The sequence below is a fragment of the Eschrichtius robustus genome, chromosome 1 (assembly GCF_028021215.1).
Source record: "Eschrichtius robustus isolate mEscRob2 chromosome 1, mEscRob2.pri, whole genome shotgun sequence".
NCBI classification, from domain to species: Eukaryota; Metazoa; Chordata; class Mammalia; order Artiodactyla; family Eschrichtiidae; genus Eschrichtius; species Eschrichtius robustus.
The window spans coordinates 136,048,409-136,073,864 of NC_090824.1; the positions used below are offsets into that span (position 1 = coordinate 136,048,409).

The window sequence follows — 25,456 nt, forward strand, 5'->3', positions numbered from 1 at the left end:
TGCTCTCAGAGCAAGGGTTTCAGAATTGCCAAGGCCATGAGTTCCTGTTCATTCTCTCCACCTGGGGAGGCCCAGGGTTTGTGGGAGGGACTGATGGGAAAACCTTTGAGGAAGAGTCCCTGTGAATGAATAAGCCCCGTGGCAGGCCCAGGCCCTCTACCATCAGGCTCCAGGTGTGACTCAGCCTCACCCCTCTTATCCCCATTGGACACCTGCCATACCAACATAAAATGAATTTTTTAGGAGGAGAAGCAGGATTGAGAGTGAGAATGAGTTCAGCTTTGGAGGGAGAAAGTCCAAGAGGCGGCATCTAGAAGCCACTCTGTCTTAGTCTGTTCAGGCTACTGTAACAAAATACCAGAGACTGAGTGGCTTATAAGCAACAGTAGTTTAATTCTTACAGTCTGGAGGCTGGAAATCCAAGATCAAGGCGCTGGCAGATTCAGCGTCTGGTGAGGACCTGCTTCCTGGTTCATAGATGCCATCTTCTCGCTGTGACCTCACATGGCACAAGGGGCGACAGGGCTCTCTGGGGTCTCTTTTTTTGTTTTTTTAAAAATAAATTTATTTATTTATTTATTTTTGGCTGTGTTGGGTCTTTGTTGCTGTGCGCAGGCTTCTCATTGTCGTGGCTTCTCTTGTTGTGGAGTACAGGCTCTAGGTGTGCGGGCTTCAGTAGCTGTGGCACGTGGGATCAGTAGTTGTGGCTCGCAGGCTCTAGAGCTCAGGCTCAGTAGTTGTGGAGCACGAGCTTAGCTGCTCTGCGGCATGTGGGATCTTCCGCGGCCAGGGCTCGAACCTGTGTCCCTTGCATTGGCAGGCAGATTCTTAACCACTGTGCCACAAGGGAAGCCCCGGGGTCTCTTTTATAAGGGCACTAATCCCGTTCATGAGGGCTGCACTCTCATGACCTAATCACCTCCCCAAAGCTGCACTTCCAAATACCATCACATTGGAGATCAGGTTTCAACATATGAATTTTGAGGGGACACAAACATTCAGTCCATGGCACGCTGGATTGAAGTTGTTGCCTTTCTTCCACATATTCATTCCTTTAGCAAATGTGTCTGCTATGGGCCAGGTAATGTATTGATTATGACTCCAGACTCTGACTCCAGAACACCTGGGATTGAAGCTGGGCTCAGTCCCTTATTAGCTACCGGTTAATTACTTCTCTCTGTCTTTGTTTTCTCCTCTTTAAAAAGAGGATAGCATCTGTCTCTCTTAGGGTGGTTGTGAGGATTAAATGAGTTAATATTTGTAAAGCACTCAAAACAGTGCTGGGCACATGATAAAGACTCTATAAATGCTCGATATCATCATCATCATCATCACCATCATCTTCATCATCATCATCATCATTATCCAGTACCAGATACTCTTCTAGATATTGGGGGAGTAGATGCCAAGGTCCCTTCTCTCACATGTGATGGGAGAAATGGAAAATAAACAGAAATAATTAAATCAAGATGGTACTTTCAAATAGTGATGGTACTAAAATAATAAATCAGGCACATAAAAAAATCACTCATCATCACTAGTCATTAGGGAAGTGCAAATTAAAACCCCCAGTGAGATACCACTGCGTGTCTCTTACAATGACTCTTGCAAAATTGACAACAGTAAGTGCTGGTGAGGATACAGAACAACTGAAACCCTTATATGTTGCTAGTGGGAATGCAAAATGGTACAGCCACTTTGGAAAACTGTCTGGCAGTTCCTCATAAAGTTAAAAATATGCTTACCATATAACCCAGCAATCCTACTGCTAGGTGTTTACTCAAGGGAAATATAAACTTATGTTCACGCAAAAACCTGTATGCGAATATTTATAGTGGCTTTATTCATAATCACCAAACAGTGGGAAAAAAATCCCAGTGTCCTTCAGCTGGTGAATGGATAAACAATCGAATACTACTCAGCAATTAAAAAAAAAAAAAAGGAATGAAATTCTGGTACAAGAAACAACACAGGTAAATCTCAAATGCACTATTTGATAAATGAACAAAGCTAGACTCAAAAGGCTACATACAGATGATTCCATTTGTATGACATTCTGGAAAAGACAGAACTATAGAGGCAGAAAACAGATCAGTGGTTGTGAGAGGTAGGGAGTCGGGGGAGTTGACTACAAAGGGACAGCTCATGGAGATTTTTGGATCTGGGGGTTAATAGAATTGTTCTGTATCTTAATTGCAGTAGTGGTTACACGCTGTATGCAGCTATCAAAGCTTAGAACGGTGCACTAAAAAGGATAAAGTTTGATCCAGTTTTATTGAGAAATAATTGACATACACCACTGTATATATTTAAGGCGTACAGCATGATAGCTTGATTTACATATATTGTGAAATGATTACCACCTAATATCCATCATCTCATATAGATACAATAGAAAGAAAGGGAGGAAGAAAAGAGATAAAAAAGTTTTTTCTCCTTGTAATAAGAACTCTTAGGATCTACTGTCTTAATAACTTTCCTATATAACAGACAGCAGTGTTAACTATAATCATGTTGTACTCTATGTCCCTAGAACTTATTTATCTTGTAACTGGAAGTTTTGATCACCTTCCTCCAATTCCTCCTCCCCCAACCCTCTGCCTCTGGTAACCATAAGTCTGATCTCTTTTCCTATGAGTTTGTTTTTTTATTTTTATTTTTTTAGATTCCACATACAGTATTTGTCTTTGTCTGACTTATTTCACTTAGCATAATGCCTTCAAGGTCCATCCATGTTGTCACAAGTGGTAGGATTTCCTTATTTTTTATGGCTGAATAATATTTTGTTATATCTCACATCTTCTTTATCCATTCATCCATTGATGGACACTTTGGTTGTTTCCATATCTTGGCTAGTGTAAATAATGCTTCAGTGAACATAGGAGTGTATGTATCTTTCTGAGTTAGTGTTTTCATTTCCTTTGGATATATACACAGAAGTGGAATTGCTGAATTATATGGTAGTTCTATTTTTAATTTTTTGAGGACCCTCCATACTGTTTTCCATAGTGGCTGCACCAATTTACATTCCCACCAACAGTGCACAAGGATTCCCTTTTCTTCACATCCTCACTAGTATTTGTTATCTGAAAAGGGTAAATTTTACTGCAAGTAAATTATACCTCAATTAACCTGACTGGAAATAAAGCTCACCGTGGGATTGTTGAGACAGGGAAAACGAAATGAGAAATCAGTCAATCAGGGTAGTGTGACATGGGTAAGGAGGGGCTCCTGCACATGGTGGTCAGGGAAGGCTTTCTGAGGAGGTGTCTTGAGCTGAACCTGGATGAGGAGGAGCCAGGCCTGTGTGGACCTGGTGGGAGGCAGAGAGAGCAGCGGGGCGGCCCTTGTGGCTGGAGCTGAGGGAGGAGAGGGGAGGGTGGGAGACAGTTCAGGGGCCTCCACTCTCCTCTGGGCATGATGGGAGCTACTGGGGGGCATAGACAGAGGGTGACTGAAACACTGGTGTGAGTGAGATGGCCCAGGGAGGAGAAGGGAGGGGAGGATGGAAACAGCAGCTTATGACCATGGGTAAGGAGGAGTGATGGAGGGGTGCGATGAAAGTGAGGAGAGTATGTGTCAGGAGCCTCTACAGGAGGGAGTGGTCAGCCAGCCAGAGACCCAGCAGGCTGGGGCAGGAGGACTGGCACGGGCAGGTGGGGGTCCTTGCTGAGGGTATTGTGGGCAGTGGTGGGACAGAAGCCAGACATCCTGGGTTGAGGGTGCTGGGGGTGAGGACATGTGAGTGAAGCTTCCAGGAGGCAGGGAACAGACTTCGTGGGTAGCAAAGGGAACCTCAGAGAGAACGAGGTAGAGCTGCCTCTGGTGTGTGTGGTGTGTGTGTGTGTGTTTTGAACAAGACTTGCCGAGATGGGCCTGACCCATTGAAGACAGTGTGAGATGGTGAGAAGTGAGGGGTTCGAACAGGCCCTTGGACACCAGGCCTGGGAGGGCAGTCCAGGGGGCTGGGAGACGGTAGGGAGGCCGGTGCCACAAGGCCCATCCCTGAGGTGGGAGGCAGCGCTGAGCCCGCTGGGCTAGAGGGTCAGGATCTGCCTTGGGGGACCCATGCTGAGGCGGGCCCACCCCGGGTAGCAGAGGCCCCATCTTTGTCCGCACTAACCCTCCTGCTCTTCCCACAGTGCATGCTGGGACCGAGACGGACAGGCTGCTCCTCCTGCCGCTCCCCAGGCCCCCAGAGGACCATCTGTTTGCCTCCTGGTGCCGTCTAACCCAGGTAGGGGGAGATCAAGGGGGGCTCTCCCTGCCTCATGCCCCTGCACTGGGTGGGAGGGATGTAAGTGTAAGGACCCCCGCCCCGGCTGAATGGGCCCGTGTCAGGGCAATGGGGAGGGGCACAGCATGGGGTTTGAAGTCCCCAGTCACTGCAGGGCCTCCTGGGGAGGAGTTCCCAGACCTCCAAGAAGTGGGCCACTCCAGCAGCAAGCCATCCTCACCAGGCCGCGTCCCTGGGACACTGAGAGGCCCCCCGTTTGGCTCTCACACGTTCGCTGTCAGCGGTTTGTTAAGGATCCTTCGTGGTACACACCTGCCAATTTCTTTGGCAGTGGGAGGTTTTGCATCTGAGGTTTCTCATCCGTTGCTGTCACTGGCTTTTCCCTGCCAGAGTCGCTGTACTCACTCCCCTGATGTTTGTGATTCCGTGAGTGGTGACTCTTACTTACGCTCTCTACAGGACACCCTCAGGGCAGAGGTGCTCTTTCCGGCACCAAGAACAGCCCTGCCTACTTTTAATCCCCTCGGTCTTGGGCCTGAGAGAGGACATTTCTCTGCCTCTCCTGGGAGCCCCAGGTGGAGGGAGGCTTTCTGCTTGGGGCCAAGTTCCCCAAGGGCTGGGATGCGGTGGGAGCTAGGCTTGCCAGGAAAAATATAAGGTGTCCAGTTAAATCTGAACTTCAGAAAGACAACAAATCATTTTTTTAGCGTAAGTGTGTCCCCAATATTTCATGGGACATACAATTCTATTTATTAAATCTGGCAACCCTAGTGGGAGCTGAAACCCCAGGCTCCCTCTTCCTGTGTTCAGTCCTCCCTGCTGGGCTCATCTTGGTCCCCTCGGATCACCTGCATCCAGTGCCTGTGGAGGGTGCCCTGGAGCCAAGGGCGGCCGAGCCTACTCAGGCCACAATCAATGGGTATTTCCTAATCGCCCAGGTCCTGCAGACTGTCCGTGGGGCAGAGACCTGGGATTCCTGCTGGACGCTGGGGCAGCAGTCCTGGCTGTTAAGAGTGCTCTTGGGGTCCTTGTCTTCCCCTCTGGCTCTCTGACAGCAGAATTCAGGCTGAGGCGGTCACTGGGCGGGGTTGGTCAGGGCCTTGTGCCCGTGATCAGAGCTGTGAGACAGGTGTGGAGCTGTGAGAGGATCTAGGAATAGAAAATGGTTTCTTGAGCTTGGAACCCAGCATGCTGGGGGGGTTGGGGTGGAGGTGGTGGGGTATCAGGGATGAGGCAGGGCCAGATCATGAGGGAGCAGCTACTACCGCGAAAGGCCACCTCGGCAGTGACAGCAAAGCGATACAAAGGAAGTGTCTTCTCCTTAGGCGGAGTCATTTTTCCAACTGTTAAGGTAACATGTTCTCTATGTGTTTATCTATCTATCTATCTATCTATCTATCTATCTATCTATCTATCTATCTAACAGTGTAGAAGTATTTAAAGCATGCAGTTCAACCTCTTCCCATAATCTCTTCCTCGCCAGGGCTAACCACTGCTAACTAGTTCCATATATCATATCCTTCCAGACTTTTTTCTGTGTACTTACAAACATATTTTAAAAGGAAAAACATGAGATCACACTAGATATACTGCCCCGTCACTTGATTTTTCACTTAATATATTGTGTAGATCATTTTAACCTTCTTCTCTATCCTTTTACGCCCATTGTATGGATGGTCTTTAAATTATTTTATCAATTATTAATCCTGTTGGTGGCCATTTAGATTGTTTCCGGTGTTTGGCTATTTATAAACCTCACTCAGAGAACCTCCCGGTTCGTACCTCTGTGTGCACTTGTGTTATGGGTCCTTTGGGAGTGTTTCTGGACGTGGACTGTCTGGGTCAGAGGTTACGCACATTTCAAGGTTTGATCCATAGGCCAGATCAGCCTCCAGAAACTTGTGCCCACTTATCGTGTACAAGAGGCCTCCTCCCTTCACCCTTGCCAACCATGACATTATCAATCACTTAAATCCCTGCCAATCTGATAGGTAAAACTGATTTCTTTTACATTTCTTTGATCACTAATGAAGTTGAGCATATCTGTGTATGTTTTTTGGCCATTTCAACTTATTTGTGAATTGCCTATGTATGTCACGCCCTCAGCTCATTTTTCTATTCATCTGTCCCTTTATTCAGTAAGCATTGATTGAGCACCTACTACGTGTTAGGTACTGTTTTGGTTAGGGACCTAACAGTGAACAAAATTGACCAACCCCCCCCCCCCCCGCCCGCTGCTCCATGGAACGAGCTCTAGTGAAGGAGAGACAGCCAAGGGAAAATAAACAAGTGAAATATACTGTGTGTAGTATGAGTGTTAGGTGCTAAGGAGAAAAAAATAAAGCAGGTGAGGGGATGGGAGGTGTTGGGTGACTTGAATATGGTAGTCAGGAAGGCCTTACTGGGAGGTGGCAGTAAAGAAAAGACCTGTAGGAAGCGAGAGAATGAGTCACACAAATGTCTGGGACCCTGAGTCAGGAGCAGGCCTGGCCTGTTCAGGGCTCAGTGAGAAGGCCAGTGTGGCTGGAACAGGGTGAGGGAGGGAGAGAGTGGGATGTGCGACCAGAGAGGGATCAAGAGCCAGATCACGCAAGGCCTTGTGGGCCACCCTAAAGCCTTGGCTTTTACTCAGAATGAAGCAGGGAAAGCAGGGAGACATGGAAGGTTCTGAATAGTGATATGACATGATCTGAATTTAATTTTAACCAGATCATTCCAGCTACTGTGAAGGGGGCCAGAACGGAAGCAGGGAGATCAGTCAGAAGACTGTTGCAATGATCCAGGGAAGAGATGGTGGGGGCTTGGACCAGGGGGTCTTGATGGAGGTGGGGAGAAGTGGACAGATTCTGGGTGCTTGTTAATGATAGAGCCAATAGGATTTCCTGGCAGATTGGATGAGGTGGTGTGTGTGTTTGAGAGAGAGAGGGAGCCAAGATTACTGTCTTAGTCATTTTAAGCTGCCATAACCAAGCTGCCATGACCAAATACCATAGGCTGGGTGGCTTAAACAACACACATTTATTTCTCATACTTCTTTAGACTGGGAAGTCCAAGATCAAGGTGCTGGCAGACTCAGTTCTTGGCGAGGACCCCCCTGCTTGGCTAGCAGATGACTACCATCTCGTTATGTGCTTACGTGACTACTTTGTGTGCATACGGAGAGACCAAGCTCTGGTGTCTCTTCTTCTTCTTACAAGGTCACTAATACCATCATGAGGGCCCCACCTTCATGACCTCATCTAACCCAAATTACCTCCCAAAAGTCCCACCTCCAAATACTATCACATTGGGAGTTGGGCTTCAACATATGAATTTTGGGAGACACAAACATTCAGTCCATAACAATGACTCCAACGGTTTTGGCCCACGTAGGGAAAAGGATGGAGCTGCCATCAACAGAGACGGGGCAGAGAAGTGGGTTTGGTGTAAGGGAGGAGAAGAGCTCAGCTGTGGATAGGACTGGCTACATAATGTGTGGGGGCCAGAGCTAAATGAAAGTGGGTAGCCCTTTGTTTAAAAAATAATATTAAGAATTTCAAAGTGGTGACAGTAGAGCATTAAACTAAGCCTGGGACTTTTCTGAGTGTAGGGCCCAGTACGACTGCCCAGGTGGCATACCTGTGAGCAGGCCCTGGCTGTGGACATGTAAAGTGTGAGATGCTAGTAGACATCTGAGTAGAAATGGATACGTGAGGATGGAGCTCAGGGGCTAGGTCTGAGCTGGAGATACAAATATGGGGTCATCAGCATAAAGATAGCATTTAAAGCTATGAGATTGGATAAGAGCATCAAGGGAGTTGAGTATAGGTAGAAAAGAGAAAGACCAAAGACCTAGTCCTGGAGCCTCCTTTGGTCCGAAGTTAGGGAGCTGAGGAGACACCGAAAAGGTGACTGAGAAGGTGCAATGAATGAGGTGGAAGAGAGCCAGGTATGCTATCCTGGAAGCCAAGGGCAAGACATGTTTCAAGCATAAGGTCGAGTAAGATGCAGACTGAGCATTGATCATGCATTAGCAGTGGGGAGGTCACAGGGGACCTTGGTTCAGTGATGGTGGGAGGGTGTGTGAAATGCATCTTATTGACTTGCAAGAGCAAACTGATTTGTAAGAGGGTAAGAGATTTAACCCTTTTGCCTGTCCTATGTTGCAAATATTTTTTTCACAGTTTTGTGGGGGGGTTTTTTGTCATTTAAATTTATGGAGTTTTTTTTTCAAACCCCTTAAAAGTTTTAAATTGTCCCGTGGTCAAGTCTGTCACTATTTTCCTTTAGAGTTTCTGGCCTTACCCACTGAAGAGTTTTGAAAAGATGTCTTATGTTGTTTTCTATTTTTTATGATATTTAAAAATATTTAAATACCTAGTTCATTCGGAATGTTCTTATGTGTGTGGTTTGAGGATAGGGATCTACATGGTTTTTCCCCAAATGACTAGCCAGTTGTTTGGACACTGTTTATTGAGTGAGCTGTCCTTTCTCCCTGCTCTGAAGCTCCATTTCTATCATGTGCCAAATGTCCTCACACTCTCATGTCTGTCCAGGCCTTGCTGTTTGATTCCATTGATCTTTGCCTGGGGGAAGATTTAGGAAGTCCAGAGAATAGGTAGACTTGGCGATTGATTAGGGCTAGAGTGTGAGGAGGTGGGAGGAGTGGAAGGAAGAAACAAGGGGAAGTTAGGGATCATGGGAGCTCTACAGTGCTGAGGGCCTCCTATGTGCTGTCACAATTCCGCAAGGTTGGTATTCTGTATACGCATCTGTAGATGAGGAAACTGAGGTTCAGAGAGGCTTCATCACGTGTCCAGTGGCGTCAACTCTTAGCAGGTGGAGTCAGCCTGGGAGGCCGCTCTCTCGGCTCCCATGCTTGTGTTCTATCCATCCCAGTGACAGGGGAGGTGAGAGGGGTTGGGTTTCAGGAAGGCTGGAAGGGCTCCAGACACAAAATACCACCCCACCCCACCCCACCCCGCTCAGCATCCCCGTCTGCCATTTGGCTGGATCTTGAAGGTTTTCCCATTTCAAAAAGCAACCTGTTAAAACCAAAATACTCCTGGCAGAGAATCACACGTTAAGTTTACAGCTAACATCTTAATTATCAGTTAACACCTCTTCAGGGATTAGCTGACAGCCAGTTGAGGACACTGAAGGGGGCCCTATTCCATGTGTATCTGGGTTGGGGAAGGCCAGGAGAGGGGAGGGGTGAAAGCGGAGGGGACAGGTACCTGGCAATTCACAGCTTTTTCCTGGAAAAGAGGGAGGTGGAGCTGGATCCTTGCGGGAGGGGAAGGGGGAGAGGAGAAAGGGAGCAAGCGCTGCAGAGCTGGGGGAGGGGAAGGGAGGGGCATGGCAGCCTCTCCACGGAAGCCTGGGGCTGGGGCTCCTAGAGGACCTGGTGTCTACTAGACACATGCTGTGTCCTGGACACAGAGGAGATGGTCACCTGCTCAGTCTTGGTCTTGAGAAAGTCGGGAAATCAGCCACCACGGTCCACGTTGGGCACCAGCTGCCAACAGTCGCTCAGAGCTGGGATCTGTCTCAGGCACCCAAACACTGGATCTGTCACCCAGGCCTGAGGAATTGGGGCAGGTGAGAGGCTGATGCCTCTGGAAACTCCTCTCTATCTTTGAGAGCCAGTCTGCTCTGCGGGTCAGGGCTCCGTGCGTGACCTTGGTCGCAGCTCTGTGTGTGAGGAGGGTCCAAGCTCCCTGTGTGACTAAGGACAAAAGCTCTGTGTGTGACCAGAGTTGAGGCTCCTTGTGTGATGGGGGTTGGAGCTCCATGTGTCAGGAAGGTCGGGGCTCCCTGTGTCACCACAGTCGGGGCCTCGTGTGTGACCAGGTCCAGGCTCCAGTGTGAAGAGGGTTGGCGCTCCGATTGTGAGGCGGGTCTGGACTCTGTGTGAGGAGGGTCCGAGATCAGCGTGTGATGAGGGTCGGGGCTAAGTATGTGGCCAGGGTCAGAATTCAGCTTGTGACCAAGGTTAGGGCCCTGTGTGTGAGGAAGGTCTGGGCTTTCTTAGTCACCAGTGTTGGGGATTCATGTGTGACCAGTGTCGGGACTCTCTGTGTGAGGAAGGTCAAGGCTCCGTGTGTGCAGAGGCTCTGGGATCAGCATGTGATGAGGGTCAGGGCTCCGTGTGTGACCAGGGTCAGGACTCTCCATTTGAGGAAGGTCGAGCCTCAGTGTGTGTCCACGCTCGGGGCTTGCTGTGTGACCAGAGTCTCGGCTCCCTGTGTGATCAGGGTCGGGGGTCCCGTGTGACTAGGGTCAGGGCTCAGCGTGTGACCAGGGCTGCAGCTCCTTGTGTGAGGGGGGGTCGGGACTTGGTGTGAGCAGGCTTTGGGCTCAGCATGTGAGCAGGCTTTGGGCTTGGTGTGCGAGGAGGGTCTCAACTTGTTGTGTGGGACCAGGGTCTGGGTGTGTGGGAAGAAGGTCAGGGCTCCTTGTGTGAACAGGATTGGCACTCAGTGTGTGACCAGGCTCAAGGGTCAATGTATGAACAGGCTTAGGAGGGGCTTCCTTCCCCCTTTACTTCACTCTGAACAGCGGGGGAATGATCTGTGTCTTTGGGGGATATTTGTGTCCACATGTAACTGGCTGCCCAGCTGCTTCATCACTGTGTTGGACTCTGACTTAGCCTTCCTGGGGCTCCGGGGCTAAGAGCAGCTCCCTCATCTTCCCTATTCCTCGCTATCTTGTCCCTACTCTCCCCTTTTCTCCCTTCCCCTCCCCTCCTCTCCTCTGCCAGCCGACGCTGGCCTTGCACGCAGTTGCTGGCGGACAGACCCGGAGACGCCCAGATGCCCTTCCAGCTCGAGGCTGGCCCGAGTCCTGGGTAACCTGCAGTCAGGCACACCTCCAGCTCTTCCCTCCTTCTCACCTGCACACCCTCCCTAAGGTGCTCAAGGGCTCATCTGGGGAGGGAGCCTCATGGGAGGGGGCAGGTGGTGATGAAGTCAGACTTCCAGGAGGGGAGGAACCGAGCTCGATGCCTAGGAACAGGCTGCAGAGTCTCCAGAAAGGGGACCTATGGGAGAAAAGGCTGGGGCTCTCTGGAGGTGCTGGAGGTGGGGCCTGTCAGTGAGTTGGGGGGCGGCTGGAAGGTGTGAGGGGTCAGATGGAGGAGGCCTCCATGGCCACCTGAAGACCTCTTTAGCAGTCCAGACCTGCAGTAGGGATGCCTAGAGCGGAAAATAGACCCCATCGTTCATTCAGCAAATGGGCACCTAGTTGTCTAGGCTAGGCACATCTGTGAACCAAACAAAAAGTAGTTTCCTGCCCTGCAGGAGCTGCCAGGCTACAAGGAGGCCATGACTGAAGGAGGGGTAAAGGGCCTCACCCTGCCCCCCTCCTCCCATCCACCCAGTGGCCCCCAGGGCATCTCCACAAACACAGGGGCTCATGGGGCTAGTGCTGGAAACCTGCTGTCCTTGAGGGACCTGAGGGGGAAGCTGAAAGAGAGGATTCCTTTCTGCTGATGGATGGTTCTGGGAGGGAGGGTGGCTGAGACAAGGAGAAGGTGAGAACGAGAGGAAGGGGAGAAAGGCCTCTGAGGAAAGGAGCCCCCTCCCTCTGCGGCTCCTACCAGGGCAGAGAAAGGGGATGGGCCCTCTCGGGCATCGTGGCCAGCTGTCCCATTTTGCCCAGGACTGTCCCAGTTTTAACACTTCTCAGTCCTGGGATGGTTGGTCACCCTACCAGAAAGCCATTCTGCACCGGGGGCTCGGCCTCTGCCGCTGGCAACCCACAGCGTCCAGGCAAGCCGTGCCGGGCCTCTTAGGACCTGGATGTCTAGGTCATGGTGCCGGCTGTGCCTAGGAATTGTGGGAAGCAACTCTGGGCTCCCTGGGGGGCGGGGGTGCTGAGGAAGGAGCGAGGGGCAGGGGTCTCACCGCAGTGGCTGAGATGCCTTTAGGGCCCCAGGGGACTGAGGCCAGATCCAGTAGGTGCACTTGATTCTGAGGCCTGGGGAATCTGGGGGGCCTTGAGGCAGGAAGCAGCGGCAGAGCTGTCCATGCTTTTGTGTCCACCTTCCTCTGCCCACCAGAGTCTGGCTACCAGCTGCCCTGGTCATCCTGTACTGGGTTGGGAGGCCTGGCTTCTCTGTTCTGCCCCCGACTTGCCATGTGACCTTAGTTCAGTCAATCCTGAACCTGGGCCTCTGTGGCCTTACCTGAGGCACGTCTGTAACTCTGGACCAGAGCTGTCTGAGGGAGGGACTCTGGACCAAAGCACAAAATGTGGCCTGGGTCAACATGCTGCTGTGGTCACTGTTGTGGCTCAAGTGCCTGCCCTTGGGGCGCCAGCTCTGGGGACCACCGAGGAGCCTCAGGTAGGGCTGAATCCCCATTCTTGTGGGGGGAGACAGATGTATGAACTAGAGGTTGAAAATTGGAGGCCCCAGCCAGGGATGTGGCTTATGGATAGGTTTTGTTCCATTTTAAACAATTTGTTTTTTCTCACTGAGATATAATTCACGTACCATAAAACTTACCATTTTAAAGTGTACAATTCAGTCTTTTTTAGTATATTCACAAGATTATGCAACCATCATCAGTATCTAATTCCAGAGCATTTTCCTCACCTCAAAAGGAAACCCTGTACTCTCATTAGCAGTTACTCCCCCTCTTTCCATCCCCCAGGCCCTGACAACCACTAATCTGCTTTCTGTCTCTATGGATTTGCCTATTCTGGACATTTCATATAAATAGAATCATACAAGAGATGGCTTTCTGTGACTAGCTTCTTTCACATAACAGTGTTTTCAAAGTTCATCCATGCTGTAGCATGTGTCAGTATTTCATTCCTTTTTATGACCTGATAATATTCCATTCTCCGGATATTCCATATTTTCTTTATCCATTCGTTCATGGACATTTAGATATTTCCACTTTTTGGCAATTATGAATACTGCCACTATGAACATTTGTGTAACGGTCTTTGTGGGAACCTGTTTTCCATTCTCTTGGGTTTATCCCAGGAGTGGAATCACTGGGCCATAAAGTGGCTTGGTGTTGATGCCTTAGGCAGGGCGTGTGCTCTCTACTTCTCAAGTCCTGCCCATCTCCCGATTGCATTACCTACACTGTCATTTCCTCTCTGGTCCCTGTAGGCATCTAAGTTTTCAGCCATTGATTACAGAACAGTGATGGAGAGAAACACAAGGGGCTGTAGGAGCCACAGAAAGCTCCTGACCTAGGGAGGGGTCCGGGAGGGCTTTCTGGAGGAGTTATCACCTGAGCTTAATTTAGGCTGAGTGGACATTTTTTTTTTTAAAACTTTTAGCTGCACCACGCGGCATGTGGGATCTTAGTTCCCTGACAAGGATCGAACCCGAGCCCCCGGCAGTGGAAGCACGGAGTCTTAACCACTGGACCGCCAGGGAAGTCCTGAGTGGACATTTAAAAAAAAAAAAAAAATTTATTTACTTACTTATTTACTTACTCATTTTTGGCTGCGTTGGGTCTTCGTTGCTGTGCAGGGGCTTTCTCTAGTTGCGGCGAGCAGGGGCTACTATATAGTTGCGGTGCGAGGGCTTCTCATTGTGGTGGCTTCTCTTGTTGTGGAGCTCGGGCTCTAGGCACGTGGGCTCAGTAGTTGTGGCTCGCAGGCTCTAGAGCGCAGGCTCAGTAGTCGTGGCGCACGGGCTTAGTTACTCTGTGGCCACGTGGGATCTTCCCGGACCAGGGATTGAACCCGTGTGCCCTGCATTGGCAGGCGGATTCTTAACCACTGCACCACCAGGATAGTCCCCTGAGTGGACATTTTTAAGGGCAAAAGGAGTGCGAGAGAGTACTCCAGAGGGAAGCAGAAGCAAAGAGGTGTGAAACCGCTTCCTCTTTCTCTTCCCTGAGGGGTGAGCCCTGGGGGGGTGGGGGTGGGGGTGGGGTTCTCCAGGGGCCAGCCGAGCTACTCTCTCCCTTCCTCTAGCGCTTACCTCCTGTCTGTCTTCCCTCTTTCTCAGTCTTCTCTGTGTCTCTGTTTTCTTTTTTTTTTCTCTGTCCTTTCTGACGTTTGTTTGGGGAACTGCAAACAGTTCGACCGGCTGGAGAGGAGAAGAGGGAAGATGAGGGAGTGAGATAAGCCAGTGGTCTTAAGCCCCTGCAGAGAGAGCAGGGTGGGGTGAGGGGCAAAAGGATGGGGGACTGCGGCCCTTCCTTAGCTAGGGCCAGAGTCCGAGAACCTAGCACAGAGGTGACCCTGAGCCAGAACACTCCATGTCCCAAATGGCATCCAATTTTCCCTCCCTCGGGGGCAGGTGAGAGGTGGGATGGGCCCCGCCAGGCTAGACCAGGCCTGCATGCAGAGGCAGAGCGAGGGGCCCAGACTCGGAGCTGCGCACACATCTTCCCAGGTTTCTGCTCCACTACCTAATGGGTAATTATACCCTGACATGCACGGAGGCAAAGAAGGGATTTTCTGTGAAGCAAAATCTCCCGTGAAATATTCAGGCCATGCTGGGCTTCGCTTCCCAGGCACCTAACCACTGCTGCTTGGCTTGGCCACAGTTTGAGAGGCCACATGTGCCTAGAAGGCCGCATGGGGCTTTTTATTTCCTTCTCGATAGGGAGAGTTTTTCATGGACTAGGAAGAACCTTGGCTTTGGGCCTAAGATGCTGCGTACATACGTGTGTGTGGTGTGTGTTTGCCTGTGTCGCCTCTGCACATTCATTTATGAACTTGGCCGTGCGTGTGTATTCTGAGGGTGCGTGCTTACACATGCCTGTGATGCACCCTGGCATGGACAGTGCATTTCACATGGCTCTCTGGGTTGTCTCTGAAGGTGCTTCTCCACTGTGCCGTGTTCTCTGATTCTGGGGAGGCTGCCTATGAGACCCTCTTGGTGGGTGAAAGTCCACCCTGTGTGTGAGTTCTGCCTGTGACCGGCATGGCACTCAGGGTTGTGGGTTTGCACCGAAAGACGTGAAGTCCTCACAAGTTCGGGGGCTCAGAGGTGTCAGCTGGTTTGCTGCACATTTGAGTCAAGCTTTGCCTCTCTTCTCTCTGGCTTATGGTTTGTTTGGTTTCCACCAAGTTTTGAGTGCTTGATGGAGGCTTGGGGGAGCATGTTTGCTTCTGCGAGTTCATTGAACTGGGACATGTCTGTCTCTTTGTCAGTGCCCCCGAGCCCCTAACCCTAACCCCACTTGTCTCCTCTGGCCCTTAAAGCCCCTGTATTTGTACTGAAGATCACCCTTCTCAACCCTTGCTTTTGTACTTAATTTACTCCTCCACATTGCACAAGATAGGCAGGACTAGAATTATTGTACCTATTTGGCAGATGAGGAAACTGAGGTCCAGAGAGGCAAAAGATATGCCTGAAGTCACGTGGTGAACCAGGGCTTTAAGCAAGATCACTAGCGTCTTCTCCCTGTGTATGAACCCTTTGCCTGCAGCTGCAGCCCTGGCCCTTGGTAGAGGGGACTCTGCCCAGAGGAAACAGTCCCCAGTTTCATGAATGAATCGAGCTGGAGGGTGCTGCCTTCTCCACATGGAGCTCTCCTCTCCTCTGTCATCATTCAACGTTGTCCTGGGGAGACAGCCACAGGGCTCTTTTCATCTCCAAATCAACAGGCAGGGACGCAAGAGGCAGTAATATTGACGTCCATCATTGATATTTCCTTATTGTGGCTGTAATTAGCAATTCTTCCATGGCTGAGGCTGGATCTGGCAGACAAGTGGAGGAGCTCCAGCTTGTTAATGTCAGCCTGTTAATGTCACACTGACATGGCTGATGGGGGGGCGGTGGCCTTAGGTAGGGAGAAGGAGAAGCGAGAGGCTGAGCAGAAGGTCGACAGCTCTTCCCTCCTCCCCAGGCACTTGTTCTCCTTGAGCACAGCCTGCTAGAGCACCCTTTGTCCCGTGTACCCCAAGAGAGTTCACTTCCCAGGTTGCCTCCTTCACCCCATGCCCCCTCGCCCCTCCCTGTTCTGCCAGGACAGCTTGGATTAAACAGAGGCATCCACACCCCTGGGAAAGTCCACAGGCATCAGCCTGAGGTCCCCCACATCTCAGGAAGCCTCCCCAGAGGTGGGAAAGCAGCTCCTCAGCCCCCTGTCTTTCTCCTCCAGCTGGGAGAATGCCCCCCAACCCCATGCCCAGTCCTGCCACGTCAGATCTGCATCCCCCTGCTGGCGCTGGCCTCCACGGCAAGGCAACCACAGCCCCTTCCAGCAGGTCCTAGCACACCTTCTCTCATCTGTGTACATTCTGAGCAAAAGGGCTAGGATTAGCACTCCCAGACCCTTGGGAAACTACTTGTCCATTCAGTGAAGCCTTCCCCTCTTTCCTCCTCTCAGGGTCCCTCCACCCAGATCTCTTTAGATCCGTTGGTTCCTTGAGCAGAGAAAGCCAAACCAAACATCCTCTGGTGAGGTGGATTTACTCAGCCCTAGACATCTCCCCACCTCCTTTGCTGCCAGCCTGCCTGTTCTCTGCACGCCTAGTCTAGGGCTGCTTCTAACTAACTAATGATAAAACAAATAATAGTGGCCGTTCTTGTTCCTTGGGTGTTTATTCTGTGCCAGGCACAGTTAAAAGCATCTTATAAGCATTTGATCCTCATAACAACCCTATGGGATAAATACACGTTATCATCCCCATTTTACAGATGAAGAAAACTGAGATGCAAGGAAATTAAGCTAGCTGCCCAAGATCACAGGACCGCTAAGAGGTGGGCAGCATGAACCAGGATGTATGGCTCCCAAGCCACTCTCCTCTGCCTCTAGCTTTAGCCCATCAAGTCGTTTCTTCCACCTGCATCTCTACTTCATGAGCTCCCAGGGCAGGCAGGGACCACATCTTCCTTGGTTCCGCAGCAGGTGCTCATAGTCGGCAAATGAGGTAGTTGTGGCAACAACACATTCTTCGGAGCTCTGCGTCATGCAGATGGTTCCCCGCCCAGGGCTCTCTGGTGCTCCCAGGAGCACCGTGCACTCCCTGAGGACGGAGGCTTCATACACTGTATGCCTCGCTGGTGGTGTCTGCTGAATGAGTGACCAGCATCTGACTGTAATGTAAGACTCCCTAAAGCACATCTGCCCCCTTGAAAGAGACCTTCAAAGCTGTGTCTCAGCTTACGCTGGGACTTGGCAAGGATGTCCACACGTTTGCATCGTTCATTCATTCATTCATTCAATAAATATTTGCTAGATGCTGGGTACTCAGTGCCAGGCCCTAAGGAGAGCCTTAAGCTTGCTGAGATGAAGGTCCTGACCATGCCCTGGGGGAGCCCACAGCCAGTCAGGACAAGAACATAGCCAGACCTGACCAGTGCCGGGTTAAGACTTGCCCCGTGGAGACAGTACCAGAGCATCATGTGGGTATGAGCACAATGGGGGAGGAAGGCTGCACAGAGGAGGAAACATTTGAATAGATTCATTAAGGAGAGGGAAGCATTTTCAGACTGATGGAGAGGGAAGGTCATCACAGCAAAGGAACAGCCTGTGCAAAGGCTCTGAGTCTGAGAGAGCCAGGCAAACTCAGGAAAAGGCAAGGAGTTCAATTACAGAATACCCAAGGGGGCCTGGCTGTGGAGCCAGGGTAGGGGTGGCTGAGGGAGCTGTCGGGAGGACTGGTGCACCTCCTCTCTCCTGCAGATGCTGGAAAGATGCACTGCAGGGCGTGTGAAGACAGAGGCCAGGGCTTCTGCAGATGGCCACAGGCCCAGCACACATGTCGGGGAAGCTCAGCGTTGCTCCTTTCCTGCCTGGTGTCAGGTGAGGCGTGGACAGGTCAGCGTCCATGGGTGGTGACTGAGCCCGCTGTGAGGGGGTGTGTGAGGACTAAGGGTATCCTGACCATGCTGGGAGGCTGCCTCGGGCTCAGGAACTAGGTGCTCTGGGCTGCAGCTGGCCTGGAGGGCACCCATGGCTGTGGCCGCATCCACTTGTGCCACACCTCCAGTCCTCACGGTGGCCCCTCCGGTGGGGTCAGCCTTATCGGGCAGAAGGGAGACTGAGGCCCCACAGGGGCAGGGCCATGCCCAGGGTCTCACACGAGCGGTGCGTGAGCATAGGGTTCCTCCCGCCCTTCAGCGGGATGTTGGGGTCCTCAGCAAGGACAAACCCCCCAGCTCTCAGGGTTCAGGAGGGAGCCAGGGTGGCCGCCGTGCAGGGCGCAGAGAAGGCCTGGCTGGAGAGGAGTTGCCTGCCGAGGGCAGAGGTCTGGCAAGGAGCCTGGAATGTGGCAGAGGAGGACACCTCCCTCTGGAGTCTTACCACAGGAAGGTTTTCAAGGATTTACCTTGAGCCCCTAGTAGTCTCTGGGGAAAATTTCTCTCACATGCCTCATGGGGCCCAGAAGAGCCCACGAGGGAACCAACCATTGTCCGTTGTGTGCCCGTGAGTGTACCAGCTCATACCTGAGTGTACAGCCCTGCTTCTGTTTGCATAGGCAGGTCTCTGTGTATGTCATGTGTGTGTGTCTGATGGAGTGTGACCCTGTGAGTACAATTCTGCATCTGTATGTGTACACCAGAGCCCCCGGCCATGACCAGCAGCCCTACCGGACAAACCCTTTTCCTTCCACCGGAGCCAGAAATCTACCGAACCTCCCGCTGCCAGGCCTGGGCCCAGCTCTGCCCTCCCCTCACAAAGCCCTTCCCTGAGTGCTAAGGTCTAGTCCCTTGGGGACAGGCATTGTGGGTAGACCTGGCATCAAGGGGACAGCTCACGCTGGGAGGGGCCATCCAGCTCTTTTTTGTGCTCGCCCCCTCCCTAGCCATCCCTAAGTGCCTGCCATGGGATCCTGAGAGGTAGGTACCCTCCCCCTGCCACTTGTACAGCCCCCATGATGGGGAGCTCATTGCCTTACAGGGCAGCGTCAGTGTGACCTGTGGGACACTGCCCAGGAAGGCCAGAGGGTGGGGTTAAGGCTCAGCCCTGACCACTCAGGGCCTGGGGCTCTCCCCCAGCAGCCAGGCCTGGGGCTCCAGCTCCTGGTGGCAAGGTCAGGCCCGAGTATTCGGGGCCTCTCACCTTGTTGTCAAGAGCATATTTTAGCTATTAGTGATAGAGCAAGGGATTTGGGGAGGATTTCTCTCTCATTTCCCAGAGATTTCAGCAAGCTTCCTCCCTTCCCACCACCCCTCTGCCTGCCAGAACTGAGAATAACACACACACACACACACGCATGCACACACGCACGCACACACACTCATACCCGGTGTTCCTATGTGGCTGAGAGAGAGGGAGAGAAATCTGGGTCAGTCTCCCAGGGAAAGCTCCGTGGCATCTTCCCACCTTCCCCAGCAGATGCTCAGTGTTGCAAACTCAGACTGTGGTCTGAAGGCCAAGGCCTGTCTCAGTCCTGCCTCAGATGCCCTGTGGTGGGACCCCAGACTCACCTCTCCTGGCCCCTCCCTGGGCCTCTCTGTCCAGGTGACCTCATGCTCTGGCCTCAGTGTTTCCCCAGCCACGCCCCGGGACTCACAGTTCATTTTTGCCACTCTCTGCTGATTGCATGGAGGGTGGCGGAAGCTCTCCCTTCCCCCACTGGACCCTCCAGCTTCAGCCCCTGGGTTCTGGGGATGAGGGGAGGAGCGGTTGGGGAGGCCTGGCTGGAGCTGGGGCCTGTGTAATAGCACTCCCGTGGAGAGAATGCCTGACACAGAGGAGGGACCCCTAGTGGTGGAGTTTCAGGCAACAGGCAGGGTCTGAGGTCTGGGTAGGATGCCTCAGGGGTGGGAAGGGGTTTCCAAGAGAAGGTGGACAGATAAACGGCTAAAGACATTACTGCCATTTCCGGATGGACTCAACTAAGTTAAATCAATGTCTGAGACAGGACCTAAGTCCAGAGTGGGAGCCTCGCCACTCCCAGTGAGCTCAGGGAGACATTCACTGGACTGGGGGCAGAGCGGAGAGGGGTATTTCCTCTTCAGCTGGAAAAACGGGATCACGGGGAATTGCTGTGGTTTAAGTCACCCAGGGACACTGGACGCCTTCCGCTACCTCCACCCCTGGGAGACACCAAAGCCACTTCCTTCTTACTGCCCCTGGCACACAGTTCTCAGGTGACCCAGCAAATCTCACCTTCCTTCTACCAGGGCATGACCATGGGGTACTCAGTGCCTGCCCAAGAATGTCTGTTTAGTGAAAGGATAGAGCATTGATTTGAGTTAAGCTAGACATAGGAAGGATTTCCTAATGCCACTGGGGTAGCCTTAGCCTCAGGGTGTGATGCAGCTGGAGGTGAGACAGATCCTCGAAAGGGCTGTCGTGTGGAAGGGGGGACCCCAGCCACCCCCAGCTTCCGTAGAGGCCAGTTCCTGCCTGCCAGGTGTGGGGAGCGGCAGCTGCCTGCCTGCAGGGGCTTCAGCTTGTCCCAGAACCTCCAGGCCCAGAGCCTGCTGGGATGCTCGTCTCTTTTCAGAGTGCGCATGTGTCCCATCGGGGGCGTGGCTGTTGAAATGCTGGTGTCACGTGCGTGGATGTGTTGGCACACATCTGCGCTGTGTGTGTATGTGCATAGGATGGCTCAGGAGTCGCTTCATGGACTTAAAAACTCTTTTGAAATATGGAAGCAGAGACCATCCATCTTTCGAAGGGGCTAAAGGGATTGTTTTTGAGGCCATGGAGGGGGTGGCTGGCCTCCCTTGACTCAACAGACACTTACGGAGTGAAGACTCCCAGGCTGGAGCATTCAGGGAAACACTGGTCTGGCTGTGAGAGGAGTTAACTAAGGTCAGGGAAGAGAGGGTGGAGAGGGTGGAGGTTTGAGAGGTGAGGACGGGGTCATGCATGGCCTCTTGAGATGGGGCCCCAGAGCAGGACTGGGTTTTTTTTCTCACACTGCGGTCCCTGTGGCATTATTTAGGCTCCTGGACAGCCTGGCCCCTCCTTGAGAACCTGTGGAAAAGAGTTTCCTGCCCCCTCATTCCCAAGGGCCCCAGCCAGGTCCATCCCTCTTCCCTTCTCACTACGCCCGGGCCCTTCCCTCGCTCCCGCTCCCTACAGCCCTGGCCAGGCTGAGCTGCAAGCACACGCTCAGGGCCCCTCGGGGAGGAGCCAGACCTGAGCCAGACAGCTGGGGCAGCCGGGGCGAGCTCAGTTCCCACCGGGAGGGCCCGAGCTGCCAGCATGCCATCTCCTGATAAGCTGACCGGCTCAGCGTGTGCACTGGAGCCCCCAGAACCCCACGGGCTAGGGGCACACACATGCTCACACGTGTGAGTCCTCCCGGATCAATAGGGTAAGGAAGTGGAAAAGGTATAATTCAATCTGTCAGCCCGGTTACTAGTTATTGTGCTGGAGGTGGCCCCTGCTCCTCCTCTGCCTGCTCCTCTCGCCTCCATTCAGAGGGCCAGGCAGGATCCTGGCTGGAAGGAGAGCTGGGCCGCATGCAGCGTGGGCAGTGTCCCGGGTAGGAATGACCCGTGAAGACTGAGGCAGAATCTGGGACAGCCTCTCCCTGCCCAGAGCCATCGGCCCTTGGAGGGTCTGCGAGAACATCTGAGTCAGCACAGCCGTCGTGCAGACAGGGAAACTGAGGCCCAGCGAAGGTAGAGGGCTGACGCGTGCCTGTGTGTGGTGAGGGCCGCCCTGTGCCAGCTTGCTCAGCCTGCTCTGAGAAGGATAGGAGGGAAAAAGGGGCAGAGGGTGGGGAGGTCAGGGAGGAAAGCGGTGTGGGATCTAGAGTGGTGTGAGGATGTGACCAACTGTTCACCCGGCAAACGACGTCTAAGCCCCTGGGCCAGAGAAGGGCTTGTCTCCACCCTGCCCTCAGGGACGGTGGCCCAGCTGGGGAACGGACGGTGACCTGCACTGTGTCTCATTTGGAGCCTCATATGGCCTGGCAGGGTAGGCACTGTTACCCCCATTTCATACGCACAAACTGAGGCCCAAAGGGAGGTCTTTCCAAGGCCTATGTATAGGGAGGGACAGTGCCCGCGCATAGGAGACACAGACCTGCTCCTGGTGAGGGGTCTCCCACAACTGAACACGCTTAGCAAAGGGAGCTTTCCTTGCTCCCTTGAGGCAGAGCTGGGACCAGCTCCTCTGAGAGAGGCCGACGCTTGCCTTTAGGACACCAGACTCCTTCAGTTTGTTCCTTGTGCTGGCCGAGAATTTCTTCTGCAAGTCTGACCACAGTCCCTCATGCTTTAACTTCACCCTGCCACTCCTGTGGGATCTTGTTAATCCAAAGGCCCCACTACCTCTCCTCGGTGCCTCTGCCTTCTTCATTCCAGGTGCGTATGGGGGCATGCACACTGGCCCCTGCAGCCTGGCTAGCCCGTGAGGGCAAGAGGCGAAGCTGACCTACCCCAGCCTTCCCAGCCAGGCCTGGTTGAGAATCAGCTCACCTTTGCCCAGCGTTGCCATTCTCATCACAGCTTCTGCCCATCTCATTTCTGTTAAACTCATTTGCCATCTGAAGGGCTTCATTTTCCACTCTGTTTGCCCATAATCACCCCCCAACCCGTCCCCATCTCCCCAGCCTCCCCCTGCAGTGCCCAGAGCAGTGGTGGGCAGGCAGCCAGGCTTGGGCACAGCTCAGTGCCTCCCCTCTACCCCCAGCCTTCCCTCCTGCCTGTCTTGGGAAGAGGCCTGTGTTCCAGGCAGGCATCTCCCCCCTACCTCTGGCGATTTCCCTGCTCCCAGACCAGACACCTGGTTTGGTTGAGAACTAGGGGCAGACTCTTAAGCCCTTGAAGGCTTTTCACCCTTCACTCTCTACCTTCTCCACCCACCCAGGCTAGGAAGACCTGGGCAACATCACCCTGAAATACAATGCTCAGAGGCCCAGGTCTTTCTTATTATGCGCCCCCCCCCCACCACGACAAGCTCCAAGTTTACCCTCATCCCAAGAGAAGCTGACCTTAGATGGTTGAGCAGGAAAGCAAGATGGTTTTTTAAACTAATTCATACTAAGGTGTGAGTGATTGGTAGCAACTTATCCTGCCTATGGTATTTGGATTTGAACAGAAGAGCATTATAGTAATAGTGTTAATAATAATAGCAATAATAATCACTAACACTCAGTTTTTACTGTGGGTCAGGCACTGTTGTTAACACTGTACAAGTATTAAAAAGCTGTATTAAGCCATTTAATTAATCTAATAACCCAAATTAATTTCTAGTTGGTAGGAAGGTAAGGGAAGAGTGTTGAGGGGCAGGAGGAGAATGGGGGGGCAGGAAGCAAACCCCTGCCTCCTCCAAACCTCTACCCCAGTTGTACAGAGAAGTACCAGTACATCCCCATTGTACAGGGATTACCTCCCACTTGGCACAGAGAAGAGAGTCCAGTTGTTTGCACTGCAAACTATGTCGGGCGTTCACTTGAGGTCACCTTGCAAGGGCAAGAGAGTCTCTGCTCCTCCCTGGGGGCTCACGGTTCTCCCAGGAGACTCCTGGGAGGCTGGTGCTCCAGGGTTGGCAGCCTTCCTGCAGGAACCTCAGATCATCCCTTAGAAAGTCCCTTGGTGCTGAGGGTCATCTCACAGGCCCCCTGAGAAGTCAAAGGCAACGTCCTCCATGGTCTCTGAACCCCTCCAAGTCTCCTGTGGCCGAGCAGCTGCCCGGCCCTCTGGCCACACCCTTGACTCTACAGTAGGCTGGACATGACCCAGAGCTTGACTTAACGTGAGCTTCAAACAAACCCTATAGGGTGAGTGGAGCTGGGATGAGGGTCCCCATTCTGCAGATGGGGAGACGGAGACTCAGAGAAGAGAAATAACTGTGCTGAATCCTCCTATCCAGAAGGATGCCCTGATGAACTCTGTCGTGCGGGGCGAGGAGGGCTTATTGCATTCTGACAGGGACCTCACCACTTTAAACAGACAAGTGTGAGTTAATGGTGGCATTTCAGTCCCCACCCCTTTCCCTCTCCACCAGGCGGTCTCCTGTTTCCCCCAGGGACCCCCCGTTGGAGGAGGCTGAGCACTTGCTCCTAGGCTACCCCCTCACCTCACCCCAGCCTCTCCTGCCTGCCAGCTTGCAAGGTCAGGTTGCCTGGTAATTCAGTAATTGTTCTGGGAGACTTCCATTATAAATCTCCCAGCCGTGGCCAGCTTTTCCCATACAGCCAGCCGCCCTATCCCGCAGCCCATTCCGTCCAGCTTTCCCTGGTAATGACCGCTCATCTATTCCTTGTTTTCCCCATCCCCACAGCCCTGTGGGCAGGGCCCCAGGGACTCTGAATTCAGAAAGAAGTGACATGGCTCTGAACTGACCTCAACCACCAAATGCTGTATGGTCTCAAGCAAGCCACTTCCCCTCTCTGAGCCTCCGTGTCCACACCTGGGATGTGGATCTGGTCAGATGGCTTTGGGGATCTAGTGTGACAATGTGTGGGAGCTGGCAGGGTGGCCACTGTGATGAGGGTTCCCTTGGGACCCATGCTTGAGAGGCCTCAGGGTGGAGGAGCCCAGAGTAGGGCATGATTGCACCTGCCTCTCTCAGCAAGTCAGGAAGACTTCTCAGAGGAGGTGGCATTCGGGCTGGGCCCTGAAGGATGACCAGACTCTCCTACATTTGGGGGTGGGGACAGTGATGTATGGTATTCTAGGGCCCTACATGGAGGCATGACCAGCCTGGGGCCTTAGGATTTCTTACTTGCAAATCTGACCACATCAAGCCCCTACTTTTATACCCTTCAGTGGCTCCCTGATGCCCTTGGGCTAAAGTCCCCATTCCCTTGGGAAGCTTCGGAGGCCTGGCAAGATCTAGTCTCTGCCAGCTTCACATATTCGAGCCACTGTCTCCAGCCTTGATGAATTTTTAAAAAATTCTCTACAGGCTATAACCTTTGCACCAGATGCTCCCTAATTTGACTCTATGACTGTGATAAAATTTGACTCTGTGACCAAATAAAACCCCTACTCCCATCCAGGGCCCACAAGGCCCTATGTATCTGCCTACTCCCTCCCCCTAGAGCCCACCCCCTCTCTCTCAGCGTCCCAGACCCTCACACTGAATCCCCATGTTTGCGACTCAGCTTATGTATGCCCAGCTTAAAGTAGCCACCAGGTGACCCGTCATCCTGGTCCACCTGGGACCGAGGTATTTCCAGGGTGCAGAAGTTTTAAAGCTAAATCCAGGACAGTCCCAGAGACATCAGGATGATTGGTCACCCTAATTCCCCTCCAGCCCTGCTGCCAGGCCCACCTGTTTTCTTGTCTTCACCACCCTTCTGCTGGAAGACATTCATTCATTGAATGAATGAATGAGGGGCATGGACTTGGACCTGGGCAAGTCTCTCCTCCTCTCTGGCCTCGGTTTCCCATCT

At 52.5% G+C, this 25,456-nt stretch overlaps 1 protein-coding gene across 1 annotated transcript in view; it reads left to right on the plus strand.

The window, feature by feature from the left end:
• Nucleotides 1–25,456, plus strand: part of LINGO1 (leucine rich repeat and Ig domain containing 1) — a 77,945-nt gene that overhangs the window by 10,117 nt on the left and 42,372 nt on the right. The window contains exon 2 of the mRNA XM_068537201.1: nucleotides 4,143–4,237. The gene's annotated coding sequence lies outside the window, so the exon portion shown is untranslated. The remainder of the gene's footprint in view (nucleotides 1–4,142; nucleotides 4,238–25,456) is intronic.